Below are 12,725 nucleotides of genomic sequence, written 5' to 3'. Positions count from 1 at the left end.
ATCAATAAAGTGAAGAATTTGAAGGCCATGTTCGAAGCTACAGCGCGCCCGCGTCCGAGAGTTCGCGCGCCCGCTCCTTGCCTAGCGAACCAGCAGCGCGCCCACGCGTCCGGATACCAAATTGAATAAGTTTTTGCGAAACTTCGGCGCGCCCGCGCCGTGTCCTGCGCAACTGCGGCGGGCCCGCCCCGCCATATTTTACACACACCGAAGGTGTTTGTGTGTGTGCAAGATATTATGTTTATTTTGATATTCTATGCTATTTTTAAGTCTTTTATTCCTACTAGGAAACTTTAGGAGATATCTTTGATATATTTTTGATTTATTTTGCATTATCTTTCAATATTTTGGGTTGTAATATAAATACTACAACATTCTTTATTTTTAAGGGGAAATAAAATTTTCAGATTATTGATTATTCAATACAAAATTCTCTCTAGAATTTTATCAAAGCTTTTGCTTTACTCAAAAATCAAACTTATCAAAGTTTCATAGCTTTGTGGCGTTTGTCAGTCGATTTTCAATTGGGTTGTCAAAGACAGGTTCCTTTGAAGATCTAATTGAATTATTGATTGTTTTTTATCGTGATTCTCTGTTGCTAGTACGGGTTCAACTAGAGGTGGAGATCCAAATCTGTTACTTTTTTCAAAGTCGGGACAAAAATCTTTGAATTCTTTTGTTATCGAATTGAGGTGCGATTCGTCCACCACACTTGCCACAATACACCCCTGATTCACTAAATATCTGCCCTACGCCAAACTGCCTCTGGCCACTAGAACTAGAGGAACTACTGCCAGACTTCTTAAACTGTTTACCTTTTGGCTTGAATCTAGAATCCTTTCTGCCACTACTTCCTCCCTCAAATCTGGGAGATGGTTGCTGAAACTGTGGCGGATTCTGTGGCAATGATACTGATACAAGCTGTGGATATTGCTGTGGAATAAACGGTGTTCCTCTTTGTCGCAATAAACCTGCTTCTGCTCCCTTAGATTTATTCAAGGCATCAGAAAAGGTATTGGGTCGTCCACTGTTCACCAAAGTAAACACATCTGGATTGAGGCCATTAATAAATTGATCTGCCATGGCTTCATCAGTCGCTGCTATATGTGGGGCAAATTTCAAAAGACTTGAAAATTTGGCCACATATTCTTCAATATTCAAGTTGCCTTGCCTCAGATTGGCAAATTCAGCACCCTTATCTTTTCTGTAGGATACTGGAAAGAAACATTGATAGAATTCAGTTTTAAAAACATTCCAGGTGATAGTCGTACCTCGTTGTTCCAATGCCCGTTTTTTAGTAAACCACCAAATCTTGGCAACTTCATGAAGTTGATGTATTACAAGTCTGATACGACGATCATCAGAATAATCAATCGAATCAAACAACTGTTCAATGTCTTCTAACCAATTCTCACAATCAACTGAATTTTCTGTTCCTTTCAGTTTTTGCGGGTTGAACGACTGAAATCGTTTCAACAATGTCTCCATCGGAGTAGCAGTAGCATCCATAGAATCAGCAGATGTACTACCCTGTGCATTCTGAGGTTCAGAAACTGGCAGTGGTACTGGTGCTGGTTCGGCCTGGGAAACAGCCAATGTTTGTCTAGTAACCGGTGCTTTGCGGGAAGGCATATCTGATTGTCAAACAGATTAGTGCATAAACAATATCATATGCAACAATTTATTCCATCCTTCTTTGATAAGCATTCTCATGCACTCTCATGAGAATTCAGGTTCTGACTGAGGATAATCTGGAATACAATTGCATATATCTAGCATGCAGTAGCAATGAAAGCACATAATCATGCATTTACATAAGTTTTGCAATATAAAGCATGCTAGCATATACTGCAAATAATCAGATACAACATGTAATCTCATGCAATATAAAACAATCAGACAGACTCAAGCTACCCCGCTCATCAACTTCTATCTGAATCTAGAAACTTACGCTCTGATACCACCTGTTGTGAGGACCCGGGTTGCTAATCTTATCTTGGGGAAATTTATTCTTAAACATCATATAACACAATCAAGTTCAAGTAATTAAAACCATATTATTTTTTTAACACAGGTTACCTCGCGCGCGCGCGAGCAAAACTTCCCGCGGCTCACCAATGACTCGCGCGTGCACGCAATAGCACCTCGCCTGCGTGCGAGGCAATGTTCCAGCGAATTTCGCTGATAGCCTGTGCTCGCGTGAGAAGGCTTCTCGCCCGCGCGCAGGTCAACAAACCAGCGATTTCAGTGCATACATTGCTCAGGCAGAAATATATATTCTAACATAAAATAAACTTGCTTTGTTGCTATCCACAACTGGATTCTATAAATCGCATATCTAGACATAAGCATAAATATACATTAACAGTATATTCTAGAATACACAATATGTACCAAACTCAAAAGTGAAGAAGATCAAACATATATACCAAAGTTTAGTGTTCTAACATGTCTGATACAAGATCTAGTATATCAATTACTAAAAACCCAAATCACCACATGCTATTACTCTCTCTCGAGCTATTCTTGTCGCTTCTGACCAGCTCCTGCCCCACCTATTGCCATGCACACATACAAAAAAAAGCAATAGCCGGATACCTCCGATGAGAATAAATCCCAGTATAAAAAACAAAACATGCAGTATAATAAACATGAATGCAATGCATGTTTCAATGACACGCTATCAAACAAATATCGGTTCTTGGGATCCCAAGGAAATAAAAACTCAAACTAACACCAACTTACCCATTCGAGGTCAAGTCAAATATTTTATTTTCTCTGACTTTGGTGCAACTATAGTGAGTCTTCTGGCTCTGGAAGTAACTCTACATTTCGTGCCACTCAACTACAGTCCTCCAAACGTCATATGCACTCTAGGCCTTTCAGCCCTCTATACTTTTTAGGTTGGAGTTCAAGATGCATGCAACATAATCTGTATGCATTAAATGCTATAAAACAACTTGAACACTTAATCAAATAAACAATAAAAACAACAAAAAGCATCTAATCACATAAAGCACATAATCAAACAAGTATGTGATTGACAAGGGAATACTCGAAACAATAGCTATTTCGAGTATTCTATCCCATCTGGATTAGCTGTAATTTATACCTTTCAATGTCGAGTCTGAAAGCACGTCAAATCTGAAAACATAAAATGAAGAATACATATATCAAAATCTGCTCAAATTCGTTGCAAGTCAATCAATCAAACTACTTCAAACCTTCTTCAATCTGTCTCGGTTTGAAGACTATCGTCTCGGCTTCAACACACTTTGATACTAGGCTGAAAATGGAATATGAATGAGCCAAAAATTCAGCTATACATTCAATCTTGACTTCACTAATTCTATAGACTCAAAAGTGTAGTAATTCTAAAACCGACGGCGTAACGGCTAAAAACCGGCGACCGAATCAATATCACAAGCAATATATCCATTACTTCTCAACATAACTCACAACATATCATCACACATAACTCGAAAATCAGCATCATCAGAAATGATAGGGTTCTACTTTTGCTTTCTAAACACAGATAAAATTCGAACGACAGTCTTTTTCCGAACCGTCTGCGAATATACAATCAGTACAGCTCATATATGCATATATCTTAAAAGCATGAAATTCCATCTTCAACATAAAAATAAAATATGAGAAAAGTGAATGAAACTTGTACCAAAACGTATCTCTCGGAGCGGTGATCGCAGATATATATTTATCTCGAATTTCTAACGGCCGGATCACAAATTAACGGAGCTTTTTCCAGATCAAAAATGGCATTTCCTTCATGTTCTGATATTTTTCCCTTCTTTCTGATGGTGATACACGTGCAAATTCTCTAATTAAGGTGGAAAAGTTGATAAATATAAGTCAATTTGCAGTTTAGTCCCTGAAATTTGGGCTATTTTCAATCCAGTCCCCGGAAAAGCGATTTAATTCAATTTCAATCCTTATTCATTTAAGAATATTAGAATTTAATTCTAAACTCTAAATATTCCCAAATTAAATATTCTTGGATTAAAATTAAATAATCTCGGGCCTTAAACGAATTTTTTTTGAATAAGCTAATATGGTGTCGTGATCACTTTTTTACAAAGTATTGACAATTCCAAATGATTATTGATGTTGTAAATAAACAATTTATTGGTCCACAAGTCAATAAGAATCCGTTTAGGTGTTTTAGCTTATGCATATCAAGTAGGGAAATCCAATGCACTCTAACTGGTTTGAATAATCTAACATGGTGTCGTGATAACTTTTTTACAAGTTATCGACCCTTACCAATGATTATTGATTTAGTGCATTGAAAATAACACTAAATTTGTAGTCAAATACAATTTATACGCAGGAAATAGTATGCTTATTTATAAACTTAATGCATTGTAATTAGTAGTAAATGTGTAGTCTAGTACATTATATACTTTTTAAATGTTTTATGGATTACTGAATTTAGTGTATTGCAAATAGTACTAAATGTGTAGTTTAATAACATAATATGGTATCGTGATCACTTTCTTACAAAGTATCGAACATTCAAAATGATTGTTAATGTCGAAATAAGCTAGTTATTTGTCCACGAGTCAATCACAATCCGTATAGGTATTTTAACATAATAATATCAAGTAAGGACTCCAATGGACTCTATTTGATTAGATAAAGACAATATGGTATCTTCATCACTCTTTTACAAAGTATAGACCATTACAAATGCTAATATATGTTGTAAATGATGCACGAGTCAAACAGAATCCGTATAGGTGTTTTAGCTTAAGCATATTAAGTTGGGAATCCAATGCACTTTAATTTGTTTGAATAAGCTAATATGGTGTCGTGATCACTTTTTTACAAAAAAAATTGACCATTCCAAATGATTATTGATGTCATAAATAAGCGAGTTATTGGTCCACAAGTCAATCAGAATCCGTATAGGTGTTTTAGCATAAGCATATTAAGTATGGAATCCAATGCACTCTAATTGGTTTGAATAAGCTAATATAGTGTCATGATCACTTTTTTACATAGTATCGATCGTTCAAAATTATTGTTAATGTCGAAATAAGATAGTTATTGATGCACAAGTAAATCAAAATCCATATAGGTGTTTTAGCTTAAGCGTATTAATTTGGGAATCCAATGCACTCTAATGATTTAAATAAGCTAATATGGTTTTGTGATCACTATTTTACCAAGTATCGACCATTCCAAATGATTATTGATGTCGTAAATAAGTGAGTTATTGGTCCACAAGTCAATCAGAATCTGTATAGGTGTTTTAGCTTAAACATATTAAGTAGAAAATCCAATGCACTCGAATTTTTTTGAATAAGCTAATATGGTGTCATGATCACTTTTTTTACAAAGTATCGACAATTCCAAATGATTATTGATGTCGTAAATAAACAATTTATTGGTCCAACATAAACCTCCTCACAGGCAGCCAAAGATGGGCGAGGATCAACAACTTAATTAACTAACTAAGTTGATGTTGAAGTGGAAAGAACACTAATAAATGGGAACGGAGTCGGGGAATTAGAACTCTTAACTCCTGCGACTTCCTTTGAATTTGGTAGGGCATGCCAACGAGATCTCATGAGAGCTTTGAATCAGTAAGCTCATAATCTACGGCTCAATTAGCGCCAAGGGCGGGAATTCACTCCAAAGCGGATTTTGTTCGCTCTGCTCCTCTTGATTCTGTTGTTCTAGAAAGACCCTCCACCCAAGAAAAAGAAAATTCCGTTTTTGCTGCGTCAGTTTCGGCTTCATCGTCTGTTTTAAGCGTATGTTTCAGATTCAGTCTCTTCGGATGCGTCTTCTTATGCTCACCAAATCGAAACTTCATTTCTTCTATACTCGGATCAACATCGTTACTTAGGGCAAGATCAGATCCAGACGGGCTTACTATGATTTAATTGCTAAGATTAGAGCTCCTACTCGTACTCATTCTCAAGCACTTGCAGCGGCAACTAATAGTTGACCAATTGCGGATATGCAAACAAGAACCATGACATGATATTTATTTTCCTTATTATAAAGAAAACCAAAGCTTCTGCCCCAAGGCACCAGCGCATTCCCTTCCTTCTTCTACTATTATGTCGGTATATCTGTCGTGGGGCATGATATCCCGCTGCGCTCCTCAATTGCTGCACTTCCTGAGAAAGAAGTCGTCTTGGTATTGGATCCGCTCTTCTGTTAGCATGAACATGAATTAGATTCTATTCGTCTTCTTTATTCTTAAGAGAACCCCCCACCCGAACCATTTTTAAGACCCCCAAGCCCTCTCGAATGAGTTCTACTATAGCTAGAGAAGTAGTCCCGGGGACAAATCTTTCACTCACTGAGAAGTGAAAACCTGTGACTAGATCGTCCTGAAGACGGATGCGACGGGAAGAAGTGGCATTTGGAAGTGTTGCTGACTTAACATTTAGGTTTCGGCATAAGAAAGCTTGCACTGTCTTTTCGCACTTAGGCGCACAGCGTGCCATTGGTAATGATTCTACTACGGTGCCACAAATTCGCAAGCTGATCCTAAGTAATCGTTGTTGTTCATTGGATTCCAGAAGAACTACTTCGTTAGGATTGAGGAATTGCTGCAATTCCTCCTGAATAGCCTGGATTCTCCCGTCGAGAATCACTTTGAAAGTATTACCTAAACTCTTCCGACTGAATATGATAAAGCCTATAAAACAACGAGCTACTATCATTTCTTCATTATAGATTGAGATCTTCTTCGAACTTGATGCACAAATAGATAGAATAGCAGCAAATAGCATCTTTCTAGCCTGCATATTCGTGGAACTTAATCTCATTTAGAAAACCAACTCTCTATCTTTCAGCAACTGAACGGGAAGTGGTTTAGGAAAGGACTTTAGAATCGGATGCGCTCGCTCAGCGAGAAAGGCCCTGCCCCTGCCAACCAACAAAAAGGAAAGAGTTTAGAACTTCTTCTTTTTAGAATATAGGAAGGAGATGAGCTACCTATATTTAAGTATGTACGGGTCTCGGTAATTGAAGAGAGAAGATAGGAAAAAGGAACTCTTTAGCAAGAATCTAGGTTTAGCAAGATAGCTGCCAGAAAGACTTAGCTTAGGTGCGTAGCGCAACAATAAGGTTGGAGAGTTGCTTTTCTTATTCGAAGTTGCGATCCCCCTTTTTCTTTGAAGCGAATTCCTGCCCTTTGATTTATTAATGAATAGAAAGACTCAATCTTCCCAAGTACATACTTGGAATTTGATGAAGCTTTCTTTTCCTCGTTGGTACATTACGGGTTCAGCCCTTGTTTTAACGAAGGTGACAAGAAAGGATTCCACACCTTCCGAATCACCAGGATCTCCTGACCCAACAAGTTATAGCTAACTATATTTGAAGAAGAACTCCTAGCTTTATGACAGGTTTGAGGAAGAGAGAATCACCCATAAAAGCTGTGAAAGTAGGGATTGGCCCCCTAGGATTCTTGAGGTTGACCCGCCTTCGAAGAATCGGGCAACAAAGATTCAATTAAGATATGTACATATATCTCCACAATACAAAGGTCCGAAATTGTGTCCATCTAAGCTAAGTAGCCGACTCTTGGAGGTCTAGTCAAGCCTGATAGAATACCTAAGCCTAATTAGACCGAAAAGGAGAAAGAGGGGCTTACTCGGTGGCAGGTTGCCTTCTTCTATCCTCACCTTGCTTCCTTTAGGCCTGAGATTACTATCTCCTTGTGAACATGGTTTCTGGTAGAATGAGTCCTTTTAGGCTGGGAAAATAAGCAGGGACTAAGAACGTTGCGATAGCACACTTTCTTTATAGATCATATATCCCCTTGGAGTAAGAACCGATAGCAAAAGAGATTCTAGCGTAGGTAGACTCTGTCCTTATTTATTCTAGATCTAAACTTAGGTCTATTTGATCCCGTTCCTCATACATCGCTCTTTTAGGGTAGGTTTACTCCTAGCATGAGGGAATTAGCTTATTAATAGAAACGGACTTACCTATCCACAGAGACTTCAACCATGGAATTCAAATCTCTAGCACCTTCCCTTCCTTCTAGACAACCAGTCTCCACTTTCTTGGAACTCAGGACTGACCTTCAAATAGCATGGTGATTTATAAGCGTTCTCCCTCAAGACTGAAAAGATTTGACCTGGGATAGAGCTAGAGAGCGCTATTGTAGAGCGTAAGTTACCATGCGCTGGAGGAGCCGAAGGAATAAATTCGAGAAGTTCAAGAAATAGGAGTAGGAGAATGAGCTATCGAGTCAGCTATCCCCTGGCTCTATCCACCTTGGGAATGAGAGTGAGGATATTGGAATTGAAAGAAGTCCTAAAAGATGGGGATAGAAGTAAGGGTAAACTAGTTGAAGGGATATTATAAGGAAAGTGCAGGCGCTATAGTCAGTCATTCCCCTTTGCCCATGCCTTTTAGTAGTTAGCCTGGTGCTAGGAGAAGCAATCCAGCTAAGCAACTAATCAAGTAAGCTAAAAAGAAAGTTTCATTCCATGGGTAATCCTCTACAGTCGAAATTGGACCTGACATTGGGAGTTTCCATAGGGTCTACCCCTAAGAAGGAAGAGTTTGCAAGACAGTTGTAGATTCAATTCCGTCAAACCCTCTTGCATAGGAAAGGTTATCCTTCCCACAGACCTTTGTCTTGGTCGCCCCTACTTATTTCTCGATCAATCTTTCATTTTCTCACGTGCTCTCGCGGCGTGATACCCCACTCTGGTGCATGTCTCCCGGGTAGTCTTTTCCTGTTAAGTTTCCATTTTCGTCTTTTCTTCGTCTTTTTTCTAAGTGGAAGAGAGGCATGGTTAAGTTGGGGTCTAGTCTTTTGGTTCTTTCTTCTAGCTTGCTTGTCATCATGCCTTCCTTCTATAGATCTTTATTTCCACCAAGAACTGTGGACTGATCGGAGCAAGAAGCAAGTATTACCCCCGAGGTTAGCTATCTTACTTGCCTGCCCTGTAAATATTGGTTAGCTCAGATAATAAAACTTCCGGGTTAGTGTTTGTTGTCCGAAGCCAGATGCAGGTCTTTCTCATATCTAAGCTAAGCCAGGAGGGTTCTTTTAATTGGACTCTCAAGTAGAGGAGTTGTTAAGTATCCTTTTCCCTAAAATAGGCTATCCCTATTTCTGCCTTTTCGGATTGAGACGCCCTATATCAGGCTTTCAACTTGCCTTAAAGATAACTTCTTTGCTTACAACTAGGCTGGTACAAATACTGTTACAATAGTATGGAGAATGCTCCCCAGACTTCCTGGGACGCCTTAGGATCTTAGAAAGGGGAAGCAATTACAAAACCTATTAGCATTCCCTATTCTTAATTACCTTAACATTATATTATAAAGGCAGTTGATTGGATGGGTTAACACTAGATTTTTTCACAGTATGAAAATGCTCCTAAACGAGTTTTTTTTCTAGCTTGCTCGAGAGGTAAAGATATAGGTTTTTTCCTAAGAGGGACTTTGCTGGCTAGCCTTTGCCAACTTCCAATTTGATTGATGATGGTGATGGATTGCCTAAGAAGTGCGGTACGGATCCACACTAGACGGGGGCAGCCACCCACAACTTATCTATAGTAGACTACTGGTTAGGAATAGACAAGGCAAGCTCACATTCGCACCTCCCTTTGACTTATGGATATTGGCTTCCCTATCATCTCTATCCCGCCGCATCTTGGTATCGCTTAGTCGTGTCGCGCCCAGATTAACCCAACTCAGATTAAATAATGAAAAATGTAGTAGTGTGATTAGGGATCGTTCCCACGAGGAAAGGTAAATTTAATTGTGTTCTTAATAAACAAAAATGGGGTTTGAGATTGGAAATTAACTACTGAAAATTTTAAGCAATTAAAATTAAAACTATCACTATCATGCAAGAATAACAATTCAACTAGAGAAATCAATAAGAGACGAGACTTGGTATCGGTCGACTACACCCTTGATATTTGTTCATTCAATCATCAATTCACTAAAAATAATTAATCCTATTAAATATTCGTCATGGAAAATCAAATTCTTGTTTCACCATAATTTTAGTTAATTAGAAAACAACATTCTAAATTAACCCTTACAAATAAATTAACCCGGATTCCAGCAATCTAGATTTAAATTTACGGTAGCATTCAAACTAGTAAATCTGACGAACCTAGAAAACACAAACACCAGCGGTTGTATTTAGCCTAGTCGATATTTGACCCTACAATTTAATAAATTCAACAGCAGAAAATATCAAACGTAGTTGCTTCGCAAATTAGTTAATTCAAACAAGTACGGATTTGAATTCTAATTTAGCTATCGTTTTCAAAACAAAATCCTAAGATGGTCAATCCTAAAATCTCGCATACAAACATGAAATAAACCAGATCAAATATCGATACTCAATAAGGATTAAACACTGAAAATCAAATCTCATGAATAAAATATATCAAGGTTTCATCTCCCTCAACCAAGTATAAAAGTTAGTTACAACGATTCATCACCAAATCAATAAAAAATCAAGGAAGAGAGAAAACTAGAGAGAAAAATTGAAAGAACAAAACCTAGCCTCCAAAGAAGTCTCAAAAAGTCTGATAATATCTCTCTAAAACAAAATTAAGAACCTAATAAAGCCTAGAGTCCAAAATAACAAAATTACCAAAATTATAAAATTATTCCCGAACAGCCTAGCGCGCTCGAGCGCAGGAGTTCATCCGCTCGAGCGCGTCAAAATATGCGTGTTCTCTGTTTTTTGTAACTTCTCGGCCGCGCTCGATCGCGCGAGTACATCCGCTCGAGCGTGCCAAAATATGCTATCCCACTGCCTTGATAATCCGGATACCGCGCTCGATCCTATGAGAACGTGGGATCGAGCGCGTGGAAAATAGCCAACATTCTGCCTTCGTTTTCTTCAACTTAAAATCTCCTACACATTAAACCCGGGAATAGATTAGGTAGCAAAATGCACGCATATAAACAAAAAAGATAAAACATGAACTAAAACAAATAAATGCATGCAAACTACTAACAAAATAACATAAAAAATATGCAAACAAAACACAACTATCAAATACCCCTACACTTAATCCTTGCTCGCCCTCGAGCAAGTCATGCAAAAACAGAATGAAACAACAAACAAACACATAAGTAAGGACGATCATGCATAATATAGCCTCAGAGAAAACCATTTTCAAACAAGTTCATAGCTACTCTCAATCGTCAATGATACACCTTCAGTCGAATGCGAACGTGCGTGTGTGTCATGTTATCCCAGTTACATGCAACTTCAAAAGACAAAGTCTCAAGACTGTTCGCCGACCTAAAACAATTCAGTGTAAGGTTCACAATCTAGAACTCTCCTCCCAACAATCCTTCAACACAACACAACTTCCTTGAGAATAATTACGCACCGTCGGATTTTGCACCCCAAAATTTTAAAGTCCCAATAATTACCCGCATACTTAGCTATAACTAGATAGGATTCGAATTTCAATCCCCTCTTCTATAGCCCGGATGAAACTACAATCCCATTTGGTCCGCAAACTTAGCTATGAAATAATGAATAGGATTTCATTCACAATTCAAGCCCGAATGGAATTGTTATTTCAAAACTTTTCAAATTTTTAACCCCATTTTACCCGCAGACTTAAACAAGATGAATAGGATTTCAAACATCTTGCTATCAACCCGGATGGAGTTTTTCTTTTTTTAAAAAAAAAACCACAAAAAATTTAAGGTGCGCCCAAGAAAGTGTATGCCATATCAAAGAAATCATCAAGATTCAAGCACTATCAAGTTCCACAAACACCTATTGTCGTGCAATGGTCCAACAGACATCCATGATATCTAATACATCGCTACAATTCACCGGTTAAACATGCGTGTTTAAGAATATTCAACAATCAACCTATGGTTTCTCATATCCAATCAAGAGTAAAATTTATTTCAAAAATTCACAATTTTTCAACTATCTCATCATAGGCTAACAATTTCATCCTCAACGCATGCATTTAACAACACAAACGACACAACAACAATACGATGCAAAAACAAAACACGAGAATGCAATACAAACAAAGGCAACAATATGCATGCAATGCAACCCCCCCACACTTAATGTAAGCATTGTCCCCAATGCACACCAACACAAAACACAACTAAACAACAAAAAACAAAATACGATGCGAAAATGTAAAAAAAAACTCCCCGGGTTCAATGGTCAGTGGCCTCTTCCTCTTCATGCTCGGGAGGAAGGACAGGATCGACGCCTTGAAAGCCAGAAGGCTGTGGAAATGGTACAGCCGGTGGCAGCGTAGTTGGGTCGATCCCGAGGCGCTCTGAGATGCCGCGGCAAATGAAGTCCAATGCCTGAAAATTCGAGGCTACAACGGCATTGAATGCATTTTGATATTGAGCCTAGTGGGCCAGCTCTCGAAACGTAACAGTAGTGGTTCGACGGGGAAGCGGCGGAGGGTGGACTAGATCGGGGACCGGCATGAATTGATCGTCAAGTAAGAATTGGCTCATCCGATATGCACGCTTGGCATTGATAGTCGCACCGTCAATAGGGCGCATGGGTGACAGCCATTCCTCGTCGGGGCGATAAGGCACACCGGCACGCAAGCATAACTGCGTGATAATCATCGGGAAGAAAAGAGCCGATGTCCTTGTAGCGATGGAATGCCGCATCTGTGCGTGAATCACGTGCCCCGCATTCACCGGAATCTGAAGATCAAGAGCATAAAGTAACATGGCCCTCTAAATAT

At 38.6% G+C, this 12,725-nt stretch overlaps 1 pseudogene; it reads right to left on the bottom strand.

The window, feature by feature from the left end:
* Positions 1-12,171: 12,171 nt before the first annotated feature.
* LOC140860956 (uncharacterized) overlaps positions 12,172-12,725 on the bottom strand; it is a 47,037-nt pseudogene continuing 46,483 nt past the window's right edge.

The sequence above is a fragment of the Henckelia pumila genome, chromosome 4, assembly GCF_033568475.1.
Source record: "Henckelia pumila isolate YLH828 chromosome 4, ASM3356847v2, whole genome shotgun sequence".
NCBI lineage: Eukaryota > Viridiplantae > Streptophyta > Magnoliopsida > Lamiales > Gesneriaceae > Henckelia > Henckelia pumila.
Note: the sequence above shows the minus strand (reverse complement) of the source record. Positions and strands in the feature narration are given on the sequence as shown.